Source organism: Grammomys surdaster, unplaced genomic scaffold (assembly GCF_004785775.1).
Source record: "Grammomys surdaster isolate TR1022 unplaced genomic scaffold, NIH_TR_1.0 60, whole genome shotgun sequence".
Taxonomy (NCBI): Eukaryota; Metazoa; Chordata; class Mammalia; order Rodentia; family Muridae; genus Grammomys; species Grammomys surdaster.
Window position 1 is genome coordinate 2,347,004 of NW_021604562.1, and position 17,703 is coordinate 2,364,706.

Genomic DNA, 17,703 nt, shown 5'->3' on the forward strand with positions numbered 1-17,703 from the left:
TCCTTCCTTCCTTCCTTCCTTCCTTCCTTCCTTCCTTCCTTCCTTCCATTCTGCCTTTCTCTTTCTTGATCTTTCTTTCTCTCTTTCTTTTTTCTTTATTCCTTTAAAATAGGATCTATTTTTTTAATTGGAAATAGATTCTTCTCTCATACAATACCTCCAGACCAATTTCCCCTCCCTTCACTCTCACAGATCCTCCTGACCTCCCTGCTCCCCCAAATCCACTTCCTCCATTTCCCTTCAGAAAAGAACCAGCCTCCAAGAGATTAAACAGAACAAAACAAGATGCAGTAAGATAAGGAAAAATTCCTCCTATTGAGGCTGGACACGGCTACCCAATAGGAGGAAAGGAGTCTCAAGAGCAAACAAATGAGTCAGAGATATACTCTTTCCCACTGTTAGGAGTTCCACAAAAACACCAAGCTCACAGTCATAACATATGGGGAGAAGACCTGGCGATTTCAGTCTCTGTGAGACCATGTGGATCTTGCTTAGTAGGCCATGTTCTCTTAGTGTCCTCCCATCTTACCCCTGCATTCATTCTTTCTCTCTTCTGTGTGTTCTCCCAATCTCCAAAGTGAAGGCCCCATGGAGATCTCTGATTTCTGTGCTCTATCCTCAAAATGACTGACTATGGGTCTCTGTACCCACTCACTGCTGCTGTAGGAAGCCTCTCTGATAATAACTGAACAAGGTAAGAATCTATGAGTTTAATAAAATATTATTAAGTATCATATCATTGATTTCTTTTGCCAGTTGGTTTTGGGTCTACTCTAGGTCTCTGTGTTATTCAGTCCTTGGATTCTGACTATACAAGCAGTGAAAGGCATGCTGCAGGAGTCTCAAGTTAAATCAGGCATTGGTTGACCACTCTCACAACTATGCCATCATTGCCCTACTAAACTTTGTAAGGAGGATAGATTTTAAGTCCAGGGTTTTGTGACTTGTTTGGTGTCCAGGATTCTCTTTAGTTAGCCTGAAAAGATCCGTCCTTTACCCAAGACTACTATTCTACGAGGGCACCAGCTTGACCTCTCTATGTTCATAGAGATGTGTGACTATTGTCCTATGCAATGCCTCTACCCCTATATATGCTGTCAATTTTTGTAGAGCGACCTTCTGTGCTAATATCATCCTGAGCTGTTTAATAATAATAATAAAAATAAAATACTATCATGAATTTGGCATGTAAATGGATGCAGCTAGAAAAAACTCATCCTGAGTGAGGTAATCTAGACCCAGAAAAACAAATGTCATATATATTTACTCACTTAAAAGTGGATATTAACTGTTAAGTAAATGGTGATCAAGCCCAGTCCACAGCCTCAGAGAGGTTAAGTAACAAGGAGAGCTCTGTAGGGATGCATGTGTCTCCCTGGGAAGGGAAAATAGAATAGATTTTTGTGGGTAGACTGGGAATGAATGGAAACTATAAGCACAGGGATCAGATAGGGGAAAAGGGATAGAGAGAGGGAATGCAGGGAAAATTAACCCAAATTAGGGTACATTTGGGTGGCAGTGTAGAAATCTAGTGCAGTAAAACTTCCTGGAATCTATGAGGGTGACTCTAATGAGAATTCCTAATAATGGAGGATATAGACTCTGAAGTGCCCAAGTTTTATAGAAAGGCAAGGCTTCTAGTAATTGGTGTGTGTTGCATCTAGTTGTGCTGTTAGTTCATGGGGACCCTGTTAAGACTCCTAAACAACCTTGGCAAAGCATTTCCTAATAAGAGTACATTAGTCCACCTCATAATCTCCTTTTATTCTGCCCTATCCAATCACTAAACACTTCAAGCTATCACTGTTTCAGCTTAATTAGTAGAAGAAATATGTAGCCTACTACATCAAAAATAGGCCATCCTTACTAATCACATGGAAAAAAAAAAGATGTTCAATGTCACTAGAAATCAGTTAAATGCAAATTAAAACCACAGTGAGATACCACTATACACCCACCAGAATGGCTAAAATTAAATTGACTGACAAGACCAAGTCTGTGTATGTGAAGTTACTGATATTCTTGTGCTTTATTGGTAAAACTATAAAATGCTATGACTATTTTCGAGCATCATGGGCAGTTCCTTCTGATTAGGCATCCACCTGCCATGAGACCTATCATTTTAACTTTGAATCCCTCTTCCCCAGAGAAAAAGAAACATACCCCCAAACAGACTTGAACAAGAACATTTAAAATAACCCTAATTATAATACCCCAAAATGTAAACAAATTGTATGAATTTTAATGAAAGAATAGCCAAATAAATTATAGTATGCCTACTCACTGTAATAATATTCAACAGGAACATTTATTACTGATACACGTATACATGTGACAGCATAGATTTTTATTACCTATCAATTTGTAAAAGAAATCAGACACAAAGGAGTACTGGAAATCTCACTTCATTTTAAGGACAGACAAGCCAAGCATGGTGGCACAGGTTTGTAATCTTAGCACTTTAGAGACTGAAGAGAAAGTTTAGTGTGTAAGTTATACAGTATCACCTTGGCTTACCTTGTCTGAAAAGTGGGGAAGACGAGACAGGAGAGAGAAAGTGTGTGTATGACTGAGAAAAAAATACAGGTGAATAAAAGAATCAAAATAATGCTTTAAAAATGATTGCTTGAGCCAGGCATCATGATGAAATATTAAAAGAAATAACTTCCTTTTGGAATGATAGTAGTACCTGTGTATACTGATTTGGGAGTTGATTACAAGGGTACATACATTTGCCAATGCTCATTATATTAGAATATGCTATTTTATTTCTAAATAAATTTTATATCAAGAGGCTGTGAAGGTGGTTTATTCAGTAAAGTTTGAGCCCCAGAACTAATGGAAAAGGCCAGACATGGTGTTATACATCTGTAAACCCAGCACTGGGAGTTTTGTTGAAGACAGCACACTAGGAGCTTGGTGGCCAGTTTGACTAATTCAACCAATCAGTTCAGCTCCAAATTCAGTAAAAGACCCCATTTCAAAAAACAAAGTTGAGAATGACTGAGAGATACTTTAGTGTGACCTCTGTAACTGTATAAATTTACATACATAAGTGAATATTCTCACACACAGATTCATGCACATGTACACAAACACACACGGACACACACACATACATACATACACTCTGTCAAAATATTTACAAAATAAAAATAGGCTAGTCATTAGGAATCAAAATATTTAATGTTTAACCAAAGCTTAGTTAGTAGGGAGATGAAAATCTTAACACAGATCTCAGGGGAACCTCTAATCAGGTTACAGTTCTTCAGTGCCCTCAATGTACAGAAACTCTGGTGTTTTTCCTGTACTACTCCCCAGAGATATTAATAGCTTAGAGGAGGATATATTCTTCAGAGAACATGAAGCCTTGGCATTGTTTGCAAAGTTGGCTGTTGAAACTCATACCTAATCTAAAAACAAAGGAAGAAAGGAAAGAAGGAAGGAAGGAAGGAAGGAAGGAAGGAAGGAAGGAAGGAAGGAAGGAAGGAAGAAAAGAAGATAAAAGAAAACTCATAAAGTTTTAGAAAAGGGTTCAAAGGCAATAGAGACATCAGAATCTCATAGAAGCCCTTGTTCATGGAAGCTATTTTTAAACCTGAAAGAATATGGCATTAGGCCCATACAGGTTCTGATTACAATCCCATGTCTTTTCATGTACTCATGCTTTATGTTGTGAAATCAAACTCTTAGTATTACCAATAAATAAGTGAAATGATGATTAATAGATACTAAGCATCCAAGTATGGGTAACATGTGGCTTTTATGTATTGAAATGAGAGCTAATATTGCTGTTGCTCTACTTTTTGTTATTATTACTGGAATATTCCACACTTCTAAATATCTTTCCTTGCTTGTGAGTCTGCTTTCACACACTCAAGCTTATCCTTTAAATTCTTCAGTGTATCCACTACATATTCATACTTCAGGCTCAGACTGAACATACAGGGCCAAATCTCTTCTGATAGGCCTGACTAATACCTGCTCCCAAGGGATTTCTCCTCCTGTCTCAGACTAAAGACATGCTTTGTAGATATATATTGAAGCAAAAATTAGTTTTTTTTTTAAATTGTAAAAACTGGTTTAAGTCCTAACTTTGGAAGTGAGGGTTGAATTAACCAAGGTTTAACCTTCTCATTTATAAAATGATGATAATAATAGAACTACCCCATAAAAATGAGCTATAAAACTCTATAAAAATCACCTAGAATGGTATGGGGTCAGAAAAGATGTTCAAAGAGTTTGGTATTATTAGGATTAGAAAGTCATAATGTAGTCTATGTATATGTAAATTGATTTGCTTGTATGCACAGTGTTAACGATTTTTCCTCTTCATTTTAATGCATACTTTGTCTTTCCCTTTCATCTTTATTCTTTTTGTCTCTGTCCAGTTTGAACTATTCACTTTATGTACACTCAGTTTGTGCTATATCTGACCCTTTTACTTACAAAGGCTTAGATACAATAGATGATCTATTCATGTATACTTAAGTTAAAGACCTCTACTATCAAAGATGGTTTTTTTTCTGTTTGCCATTCTTTACCCTCTTGACTTTGGCCACTGATGCTATGGCTGTTGCCATCTATCTGGATGCCATGAACTTAACATGAACCATCTGTGACTTGAAATGGTGCCCTGGATTCTCTTACCATACGTATTCTTAGTATTGTCCTCAATTCAGCACCAACATTGAATAGCTATTTACTTTCCCTTGTGTCTTAAATTTCCAATTGTCCTGTTCTAATAGAAAGAAAATGTAATGCCATTGTGCATTTGTTGTTCTTAGTGGCAAGTATACAGTTAGTCAGCTTCCTTTTTTGTCACCATGGAAAGGACACAGGTAGTGCTACTTCACTATCCAATACAGTATAAAATTACCTCGTGGTTATATAAATTTACTCAACATTAAATAATACTATAAATTCAATCAACTAATTGTGCTAGCTCTATTTAAATGTTCAATAGTCATGCATGGCTAGTAGCTATTATATAGGACAGTCCACGGGTGGGACTTAGGCTAGGATACAAGAAAAAATAACAATTGAAATCTGCTAGGGAGAGAAGGCAGAATGCCAAATAAATTTTATCTCTGGCCTAGGAGTGGGAGAAAAATATAAAATAATGGGAAAGGGCATAGAATTGAAATTCAGATGGCCTGGGTTAAAAGTGTGTCTCTGATTTGCTAGCTTTTTGAACTTGAGTAAATTACTTTGTTTTTTTGTTTTGTTTTTTGTGGGTTTTTTTGGCATGGTTATCTATGAGTAAATTTGGATAATAAAAATTATCCATAGTAAATACTGTGCTTTTTAATTTGTTATTGACATGATATAAGTAAATAATCTAGAAACTAAATTTTATAAAAATTTTCCACCAGTGATATCATTCTTTAAATACATTATGATATACAAAATAATTATTTGGAAAAACAGTATCTGATTAGGATATTGATACCTGTGGTATGTTAGAAGTAAGAACTCAAAATAACATGTCTTACACTTGAGACTGTGTCTAGCTTTCCTGGAGGAGGAGAAAATTGCTCATTTTATTTCCATGCTGAGTTTCAAATCCTGGGGAGCTATCCCAAGTGTTTGTGGAATAAAACAGCAAGAGAGTCAAGAGTGGTCAGGGGGGAGTACTAGACTAGGAAATTAGATTGAAAAATAATCTCTGGGAAGATAGCAGTTACAGCAGGTGGGGAACACCCACTGAAGGATATATTGAAAAAACAGGCTGAGCTTTGGTAAAATGGGAGATCTTAGGAGGGGTAGTGTTTGTCAATGGGAAACATACAAAATGCTCAAACACTAACCAAAAAATAACTATAAAAATAATCAAAATCTTCTTCTCGTTATCACATTCACAGGTTGAAGAGTACCCATAATCACAAGGATTCATACCTACATTCAGATAAAGGTCAAAGTCTTTGAATCTTAATTTTTTTTCAAAGAAGATAGTTCATAGTTTAAATATACTGTAAAAGTATATCCATCCTAGCTATTGCTGAGGAGGCTGAAAGACATCCTAGACAGAAAAATTAATTCCAGTACCCCCTCTCACTTAAAGTCTATCTATCAATACTCACTTTAAAAAATATATCCAGTATCAAAATAATTTCCTTAGAGCTGTATGATGTAACAGTTCAGTCTGATAAAATGCAAATGAAGTTTCTTTATGAGGAAAATCAAGTAATATATCTGGGTATCCTGCTCAGGACACTTAACCATATAGAATCACTTGATATATAAGTAATTTTTCAAATGTTCAGATGCTACAAATAGTTCCTGCAAAGCTAGAAAAAAGTAGTAAATACGTATTGAATTGAATATTGTATGGTTGTTATAATTCACATATAGAAAGTGATAATAGGATTGGGTAACGTTTAAAGTAATGACACTGCAAGGACAGCCAACAGCTTAAACACAAATAGCATGTGATACCATAGTTACAGTTGGAAACACAATAGATGTTGGACAATTTCATGTACATTGGGAGATTGTGATAAGGATTTTGGATTTTATACTGGTAATAATGCTTTTAGTGTGTAATTGAAGAAAACAGTATAGTTTTAAGTCATAAAAGGAAGTAATGTTGGGAGGAATTGATTTAGCTGAAGAGTTGAGAAAAGATGGAGAAACCAAAAAAATATTTCCATATTTATTATGTGAATACTTACATGGGTTTAGATACCATTCACTGGGAGCACTGGAGGAAGCCTAACTTTAGGTGTTTGTAAAGAAAAAAAAAATAAACCTGCTTTTGGAAATAATAAGTATAAGATCTCTATTGGGAAATCAAGTGAAGATGTTTTTACTGAAAATTTTTCATGTAATATATTTTAATCTTGGTTTCTCCTTCCATATCTCCTCACAAACTGTTCTCATCACTCTACCCATCCAACTCCACACCTTCTTTATGTATTTTTTAGAAAAAAAGGCAAATTTAAAAAAATAAAAATATTAACAAAGAAAATGCACAAGATATATATATACATATATACATATATACATATATACATATATACATATATACATACATACATATATATATATATATATATATGTATATATATATATAATGTGTGTGTGTGTGTGTGTGTGTGTGTGTGTGTGTGTGTGTGTGTGTCCATGCCTGAGAGCATATGTGGGTGCATACACACAAAAATTCTATATAATAACACAGTTGGAAACTGTAATAAAAAAACAAAAGACTAGTAAGATTTAAAAATACCCAGAACAATTATGAGACAAAAATATCACCTTCCAAAATACCATTTAGTTTAGTTTGTCTTATGTTGTTCAACTCCTTCTGGGTATGGAACCTTGTTTTCATTGTAGTTTGCATACCCAGTGGAACTCCAATGAGAAAACTACATTTTTCCTTTGTAAATGTTGATCAAATTTTGACAGCTTCTTATTTATTTAAAATTGGTAACCAGATGATAAATCTGAAGTTCAGATGATTTCATAAAAGGGAAGACACGAAATGGCTAGTGATATGGAAAGTTAAAAAGTAGATAACATTTGTTTGGCTGACTTTAGTAAAGAAAGGGAATGAAGAAACCAGAATGTTATCAATATTAATGTAATGGATGGAATAAAATGAGTTGGTGTTGGAGAAGGAAGAGAAACAGTGAACATTTGATGGGATCCAAGAAAATATGGAACTATAAATACTACTAGATGAATTAAACACACACAGTGGAAGGTAGAATTTTCAATCTTATATTTGTGTGTGTGTATATGTTTGTGTGTGTGTGTGTGTGTGTATGTGTATGTGTGTGTCTGTATGTGAATAAATAGGCTTGAGGTGAGGGAGGTAATGAAATATAATGTTTCTGTGAATCATTTCAGGCTACTCAGCCAAAGGTGAGCTACCAAAGATTGGGTTACCTAAATAATTTTACAATAGACTTATTTATATTTGGCACCAAGAAATTTATAGCTACATAACCATCAATGTTTTGCATTTGGAGTTAACTGATATTTTTGGTGAAATGACTTCAGCAAGAGAATTGCAGCTGCCAAGTTATATTGACAGGAAGATGGTGAGTTAGAGCCTAACCTGGGCTTCACCATGAGCCATTGCCTTTACACACACACACACACACACACACACACACACACACACCCCAAAGATTGGTGTAGAAACAGTAAGTATATATTACTCACAGAAGAGATGGAGGGTGGACTATATACTACCTTTAGTGCTTTAGACTTATAAAAATATAGAGAGAACAGAGATGGGCTAGAAAGCTGCCTCTGAGCTTAAGAACACTTGCTATCATTATAAAGAACTCAGGCTCACTTCCCAGTACTCACATGATGGGTCATAAGTCCAGTTCTAGGAGATCTGATATTGTCTTCTTACCACATTCAATAGGAGACACACATGGTACACTTACATGTATGCAGAAAAAACAAAGCATACACACAAAATTAAAATAACTGCATCTTAACAATATACAGAAATGACTTGGATGTATTTATTGACAGAGAGAATGAGTCTGTTATTTGGAGGAAGGCAAGAAAGAGGTCATGGCACCCTTCTCATTACAGAAAAAAACACAAAAATGAAATTTTGACTGAGGTCACATAGGCTATAGCTCTGTTGGAGTGAGCTGTGTCTGAAAATCTCATCTGGTGCATGAGTGATCATTAATTGCCTCCTGTATGAGCATTAATGAGAAGGCGGTGGTGACCATTAATTAGGAGATGTTTGCAAGAAGAGAAAAAAAGAGTTCACTCTTGGGAAATTCAATGGATGACATTAAAGGACACCGACTCCAAGCAGAATTAAAGAGAGGGAATTAATGACATAAAAACTTACATAAAAAGACACTGCAATATGGCATCCAGGCAGGTAAAAGAGATCAGAAAATTCATATTTTCTAGTGAGCATTAAATCTTTGACTAAGCAAGCAAAGGGAATTGGAAACTTGAAAAAGCCTTAAGGTCTCCAATCCTATTATGGGATAAGCAAAGATTATAAAAATAATCTTTTTTCTTTGAGGTATATGTATCTTACCTGTGGTTTGTGAAGTCAAGGGATAGTAACACTGTCTATATACCATATTTTGCTGACCCAACTCTCTTGATTTGTTAAAATATAACTAGGTTATAAGAAATATACTATAAGCTATATGTGCTGTTTTATATTTGTAATCACAGAACTAAGCAGCATGACACAGGGGTATTGTTAGTTCCAGTCTAGCCATACACAATGTGCTCAGGTTACTTTGAACTATAGAGTGAGAACCCATTTTTCAAGCCCCTTTTCACAAAGAAACATTACATTTGAAACTAAAAGGAAAGCAAAATCTTGTCATCTTCTGGGTGTTATTTCATGATATAAGAGGAAATAACTTTACTTTTGGGGAGTCATGCCCATTATTTAATTTGGTTTCCTTCATTTGAGCATCAAATGGAATCTATCATCTTCTTTGAAGATTGAAAATAAGTTTGGCGAAGAGGATGCAGATCCAGGTGCCATGTCTTGTCCCTTTGGTGTAGCGTTGTTGTTTGGAGGAGTTGATGAGAATGAACCCCAACTGTTTCACATGGACCCATCTGGGACTTTTGTACAGTGTGATGCGCAAGCAATTGGCTCTGCTTCAGAGCGTGCCCAGAGCTCCTTGCAAGAAGTTTACCACAAGTCTATGACTCTGAAGGAAGCCATCAAGTCTTCACTCATCATCCTCAAGCAAGTCATGGAGGAGAAGCTGAACGCAACGAACATTGAGCTAGCCACGGTGCAGCCTGGTCAGAATTTCCACATGTTCACAAAGGAAGAACTGGAGGAGGTGATCAAGGACATTTAAGGAGGGGACATCTTCTAACTTCTGTGGGACAGTTTCAGCTCTAATTGCCCTTAGACTTTATTCCCAGCTCTTATGTTGTGGAAAATATCCAGTATATGTGTGTGTGTTTTTTTATGATGTCTGTACATAACAGCAATTCTGAAATAAAAAAATTTAAAAATAAAAAAAAAGAAAATAAGTTATAGTGATTCTGGTAACAATGCCATGCATTATGAGGGGACAATGCACTAAAAAATTATTGAACTAAATATATATTGTCATTTCTCTTTAGTTTTACAATGTATGGTTGTGTTTTTAATGACTTTTTAGATGACAAATACATGGAAACAAGCCTTAGAAGCACAACCAAGCAATGTACTTTCAGTGAAGTCATATTTTCCTTTTATCTGAATAAAATTATTGAAATTCAGAGACCTCAGCCTTCCTAGGTCATCTCAACAGTATTATTACTTCATAAAAAAAATTCAAAGACATTCCAAACTCTTCCTTGTTCTATTCTCCAGCATTCATTCATTATAGCTACCATTACTTCTACAATGGAGTAAGGCCCCGATAAATGATGCTGTGGTTCACAGATGACAAATGTCTCTAACCTTTGAATATACAATTTGTAGGGCTCAATAAACTTAAAAAAGTATAACCATGTTTTTCAAAGCATTAAGAATTACAAGGTTCTGAACACAGTATAGTAAAACTTTTTCAAAATCCACGTATGAGGCCTTGAGCTAACCCTCCACTGAAGAATGATTTACTCCAAGTTTGGTGATTATAGTAAGAAAAGACAACATAAAAGGTAGTTTACCACTGCCATCGGTATTATATGAAGCAGTTTACATAGCCTACAGGATCAAATCCATCACTAGGACTTTTTATAAAATATATTTGTTGTGTTAGTTTCTGGTTCACTTCTGTGTGCCCAGAAGCTAGCTTAATGGTGGTATCTGCCACCATCGATCAGTAAATACTATGAACACACTTTGCTCACTGAGCTCCAGATCAAAGTTCAGATAATTCCATGAGAGCAAAAGCTGTCCCCTTATAAGCAAATGAGTACCAGATCTCATTCTTATTTTCTTATTAAAGTCCCATCACACCTAAGGAAGACTGCTAGTAAAAATGCCAATTCCTCTGAGGTGATAATTTCCAAGTCCTGTGGATTTTATGGCCTTGTCAACTTGCACTCTCATTCTTTTGCAATAATGATCATAACATAAGAAAGTGATTTATTCAGCATTAATGTGTTTCTTAAGGTGTCTGTCATTTCCTTTCAATGTATATCCAATGCAACATAACTTAGCATATTCACAATGACTCTCCCTTCTTCTTTTAAAACTTATTTTAAGAACTAGAGTCTATAGCAGAGAAACATCATGACTGCATTATAAAGTTCTTTAGGTCTTGGATAAAATTACTGAGTGAAAATTTCAGAATGCTTTGCAAATATCAATTGAAGAAGGACTAATTCAGGTACAGTGCAGTCTCAGTTCATAGAGAGCTACTCCTGACACCCTAAGCATAATGACATATGAATACAGCCCTAACTCAATCATATCAAATGATTTCCATTACCAAAGAGAATAGTTATTTCTTGGACTGAGTATCTACATTCACAATATATTACAGTGCTCTCTAAGAAAAAGAGATATCTTTTACTTGTGCAATAATGGCCATTCAGGTTACCTTCCTCAAGATAAAAGCAGGCTACCCCAAGGCTGATTTGAGTTCTTTCTACATGAGAGAAAGAAAATGCCGTTTAGTGTTTACATGGCAGTTTCCCCCTCATGCGTCTGTCAAGATTTCTCAAACTCTTAGAGGAAATTTTCTCTCAAGATAAAGACACTCCATTTAAGAAGGAAAAGAAATAAAAGGCATTCGTAATTCTTTTTTCACTATTATTTTAAATAATCAGTTTAATCACACAAGAAAACCACAAATGCATTTTAGATGTAAAAATCTTTGATATGGTGCCAAGTAAAAATAGGAAAGTATCTGTTAAACTGCTCCCTCATTTCTATTTTCTTTAGAAGGAAAACATTCTGACAAAACGACAATTTATATATTTGCTGATTTTCATTTACACATTTGCCTATCTATAATATACACAAATATATGTGCCTACAGTAATATATAATGAACACTTGCTTAAAAGTCATCTGTTTAAAAATAAGACTCTTAAATTTTATTTGTATGCTCACATGTATATGCAAGTGTCTCTGAGGATGGAAGAAGGTCTCAGACCACCAAGAGGTGGAATTACAGACACTTGTGAGATTCCAGACATGAAGAAATGAACAGTAGTTTTTCTGCAAGAACATTAAGTGCACTTAACCAACTGCAGGGCAATCTTTTCATCTCCAGACATCATTTTTATAATAATTTGTTTTTTTTTACTTTTTAAAATTATAATTTAGTTGTATGATTTCTCTTTTACTTTCCTCACTTTAATTCTGCCCATTTATACCTCTCCTTGCTCTCATGAACTCTTTAATGGTTGTTACACAGACACCACACCACACACACACACACATACACACATGCACACACACACACACACACATTCCTAAATACAATCTACTTACTCCATATAATGTTATTTGTGTGTGTATATGATTTTTGAGTGAATATTTGGTATTGGATAACTGTAGTGATGAATAATTAATACACTTTGGCTTCCGGGGGTTCACAGATGTGTTGCACCTGCCTAAGAGCTCAGGAGTCTCAGATGAAAGACAAACATATACCAGCTGATTTTGATATGTCTTGACTAGTTCAATGGCTAGGCACTTCTAAGCCTCCTCGTGGCTAGCACAGCCTCCCCTCTGGTATTTCTTAACGCCTTCTAAATCTGTATTTTATTTTTGTTGGCTTGTTATCTATTGGGAAGCCCCCAATAGGCCCACTTTCCCTTTCCACCTACATTGCTGGATGATTTCTTTCTTTCAGCTCTTAAATCTTATCCTTCTGCCTCCTCTGAGTAAGTTGATCTTTCTCTCCTCATCTTTCCACTTTTAGATTACCTGCACAATCTAAAAGTCTAATCTACATCTCCCTGCCCAGCCATTGGCTATATGGCAATTCTTTATTGTAAATCAAAGCCAGCTGGGGGCAGGGACCCTCAACATCTGGAACTATGGCTTTGGGGATCCAAATTAAGACAAAGCATTAGAACTCATGCCCAACATCTCACCCTTTCTGTCCAATAAAAAGGCTCTTCTCTCAGACATAAACTGAGCATAACCATAACAATTATGTAAATTACAAAGTATGATATACAATTAACATCAAGTCCATCATATTTGTCAATTACATAAAGTACTGTACCATCTATCCTGACTTAAATAGCTTTCAATTTTATACTGAATTATGTTCTGATTTAAGCTTGCATTATCATTGAAAATCATCCTTTCAAACCTATATCATCTCAGTGCTAGAAATCTTGAATTTGATTATGAGATTATAACTAGTTTTCAATATCATCAGAAATCCAAGAAAGAATTATTACATGAATATGTAGTAAGCACAAAGTCATAGCTTCCAAAACTTAAACAAATTATAGAGACAGCTGAACAGTGCCCTATTACTCAAAATGTCAGAGAATCAGTCTTCAGCCTTCTGGCCCAGAACCATCTGAGAGACCATGAATTAGGCAAGAATTATAAAGGACTAGCTTACTCTGTCTTGGCAGAGCTAAACTGTCAACTATCCTGCATTATGTGTCCTTTCCTGAACAGTATTGTTTCTCTGTATATGAATAAAGCAATTTTTGTCCAGTGGCTACCTTGCTATAACTGGAGCAACTCCTTATGAAGATTTGTTGCTTCTTTGTTCTTTGAACCAAGAAGGAGGTGTTTTCTGGAGTGGACATGACTCTAGTCTAATGATCTTTAATAAAGATTTAATATTAAATGTCATATTTTGTGGATTTCTGGTGTTTTAAAAGACTGTTTATATATAAAATATATCTGAATTGTTAAGTCATGACTATTCTTAGCTATTTATATTTTAATATTGTAGAAAGCACCTTAATATAATTAGATCAGAATCTATTATGACCATGAGTTTACTATTTGGCCCTTAACTTGCATTACTTAATCATCCTAAAGAGTATGTAATAGCAGTTATTAGAACTGGATATAAGACTCATACGCTTAAATCAGTTGTATAGGTACAATAATAATAACAATATTAATTTCAAATTTTGCATCAGTGTGAGAAATTTATACCAATGAAAAACTTAAATCTGTATCAATCTATAATTTCTATACTAATATAAAATTATAACTTCAATTTGAATCAATTATAAAGATTTGTACCAATGTAAGATTGTGGATATATAATGCTTTGATTAAGAATAAATTTAGTAATCCATCCCATCTACTTCCTTCCTACTCAAAATTATAACCATTTCCAAACTATCCCTTAAAATAACAACTTGTCTATAATTTATAAAATAACCATAACCAGATATCTAAACCCTAACGATCAGGATCATGACTCTCCGTAGCTTCTTTTTGCTGAAAAGGGTAGGGAGAGTAGGTAATTAGAAAATTTGGTTAGACTTAAGAAAGCTATCTTTTTAATTGTTTATTTTTGATATTCATTGCAAAAGTGAGCTAAAACTACACATTAAATCTAGAGTTATACTGTCATTGTTGGGATTAATTTAGATAATTGTCTCTCTCACTTTACCTAGGTTAATTAAGGAATATCTTATATCAGTATTTTCCTCAATTAAATTGTAAAAATTGTGCCTTCCACCAAAAAATTTTAAGAAATTAATCTATGAAAAACATTGGGATATATTCAATAGAACTGAACAATTAAAATGATTGAATAATATAGTCATTATAGTTAAGTAGACATTTATGTTAAATATCACTTGTATTTCTTTCCCTCATATCTGTTCTTTTTTAAAAAAAATTTATTTGTTTACATTTCTGATGATATCCCCTTTTCCCATTTCTCCTCCCTAGAAACCCCTTATCCCACTTCCCCTCCTCTATTTTGCTTTTATACATTATAATGTAAGCATTAAGGTCAGTTCTAGGTTGAAGAACTAGAAATACAATAGACACAATTAGTCAAGGAACAAACAAGACAATAAACACAACTAGTCAAAGAACAAGCAAGGCAATAAACAAATTCCTTGAACACTCAAGTGACTACTGATCCTAAGGGCTTATCAGGATGACCAAAATATCTGAGCTTAAATCTCTGTCCTAGCTGAAAGTCATTTTTATATCTAAAGCCTACTTCCTTGTTCTACACTAACATTTAGATTCCTGTCTGAAATTACTTCTTTTTGATAGCCTAGTATTGAGCTTCCTACCTGAAATTACTTCTTTGTTCTAGCCTAATATTTAGATTCCTGCCTGAAATTACTTCTTTGTTCTTGACTAATGTCGGATTCCTGCCTGAAGACCATTTACTTGTCCTTGGCCAATGTTAGATTCATGCCAAGCAACCCCAAAAGCTCTCTGTCTCTCCCCATTTTTTTATTTCATAAACAAAACTGAGCCTGTCTTAGGTCATTCTGAAAAGAATGCCTTCTTTACCTGTCATGAAATACGCATTATCAAAGGCAATGCACTTTTGTCTTAGGTTGGTAAGGCTCTGTGCAGCATCTTACCCGTCCGTGGCTTGCCACCCTGTTAATTTAATAATTCTGTCTGGGGGTCCATTTTCAGTTTCAAGCCATGTACCTTGACTGCCAACATGTTGATGTTGTTAAGGACAAGGTTTAACATGATGAGTAGGAATAAAAGTATTTCCAGGACACAAAGGGCTAGTATGATCAAGCTATATATGCTATTCTTGAAGCTTGATGAAAATAGAAACACTGACCTCAGGCCATGGGTAATTTTATCAGCCATATGTACTGCATCAATGCTCAGCAGAGTGGCATTCTTGAAATTCATAATCTCATTATGCAAAGTTAAAATATCCAGACACGTGTTAGAATTATGCCAAATACCCTGCAAGGGTCTTTAAACTTTTCCTAATTGTAATGACTGCCCTTGTAAATTTTAGAACTAACAGGAATGCAATGTTATTTGGCATGCTACTCAAGATGGCTCCTTACTCTTAAACTCTAACTGTCCTTCCAGTAATTTGAATAGGATAAAGAGGGTCAATCCATTCTTCCAAATGCCTATCTAAATCCTCTTGTATATCAACACTTTAGTAACTGTTTTTTTTTTTTTTGTTAAATGATTAACAAAAGTAGTTGTCTTAATTTCTTGTGTTAAAGCAACTTCAGAAGCAGGGTGCTAGCAATTAATGTAAGCTGTTATACCATCAATAATAAGGCTCACTACCTTCTTGCTTCTGTTTAAAGCTTGACTCACTTCTTCCAGTATTTGCAAACTTTTTTCTGAATACCAATGCTCTGTGATATTCAGGGCAATAAAACAAAAGCTGGTTGATAGACCTCTGTAACTGACATGCTGGGTTTCAACACACTAACACAATTTGAAAGTGTACAGTCAATGCAACTTACATTAAATACTGTAGAAGAAACAAAAGTAATTTTAACTGGACAATCAAAAGAGCCTTATCACACATACTAACACTTGTTTGAAATCCAGATCCTGTTCCAACTTTATGTCTTGCTAGGGTAACATCATAGAGAACTGCAGCTAACTTACAAATATGTCTCTGTAAATGTCCAGAACTAGCCTTCCAAATGAAGACTGTTATTTCCAATATTGGATTTCTGTCTAGACCAGTCTATGATTGAGTCTGAATAACTGGCCATCTTTAAGAAAAATACAAGAATCATTATAGCTTCTCTTTTTGATTCTCTGTTCCACAAGGTCTGAAAACTTGAGGCAAGGCAGCTTGTCCCATCAGGGGTATAGATAAGCAATAGTGGGTCGGGAATACAGCTTTCCAATCCCCATTGTCAGGACACTCAGCAAGCTCACAGGTCAGCAATTTTCTTTGTTCCAGGATCAGTATGTCTCACCCATCTCTCTGTCAGCCACCATGCTCCTTCAGAATCCTGCAGAAAAATATACAAACATGCCCTCTTCTCCATATTAAATGCCTGAGAGAGATCATGCCATATGCCAGTAAGTGGATCCTTCCCTTTCACCTATGCATAAGTATGCCTAGTCGTAGGGTGCCATAGACAGTCAGCAGAAAGTTTCTTGGCATTTAAATTCTAGTAATCAGGAAACATGGGATCCTCTTTGATTTTAATCCGAATGTAACATGAATTCAACAGAGGATTTTGAGCATATAAATGATATGATGTGATACTCACTTTAAAAGATGACAGTGATGAGCAATTTTTCAGTTCTATCACCTATAGTTTTACATTTAATTATTTCCTTATTTTATTAGTTCTTTGATATTTTATACAATGAATCTTGATCATATTCACATTATTTCCCAACTTCTCCCAGATACAGTCTCAGCTTCCCTACTTACCCAGATTTGTACAGTTTATTTGATAACTACCAAGTATAGTTTTAATTGACCCTATATTCTTTAATGTATGACTTTCCTCTGGAACATGATAAGCTAGCATGGGATATGACTTTAAGAAACATGAGTGTCCATCTCCAACCAGCTTTACATTACCAAACCTTCATAGCTAAATGTGGGATTTCCTGCTTCTATCCCCTCTTCACACATTATGTATGCCTTGAGTTTTTACATATCTTATGCATGAGCTCACAATTTCTGTGAATGCATATGTGCAACTTCCCTGCTGTCAAAATATTGCTTCCATTTAGTCACACACCACCTTTGCCTCTTATACTCTTTCTGTTTGTCATTTCTGATCCTTGTGAGGTGGATGTATATTGTAGATTTCCCATTTAGGGATGAGTATACCATAGTCTCTTATTCTCTGTACCTTGACCAATTGTGGCTCTCT

The 17,703-nt window shown here is 35.0% G+C and overlaps 1 pseudogene; it reads left to right on the forward strand.

Moving 5' to 3' along the window:
• The first annotated feature begins 7,994 nt into the window (after positions 1–7,994).
• LOC114618734 lies at positions 7,995–9,982 on the forward strand (annotated as a pseudogene).
• Positions 9,983–17,703: the final 7,721 nt, after the last annotated feature.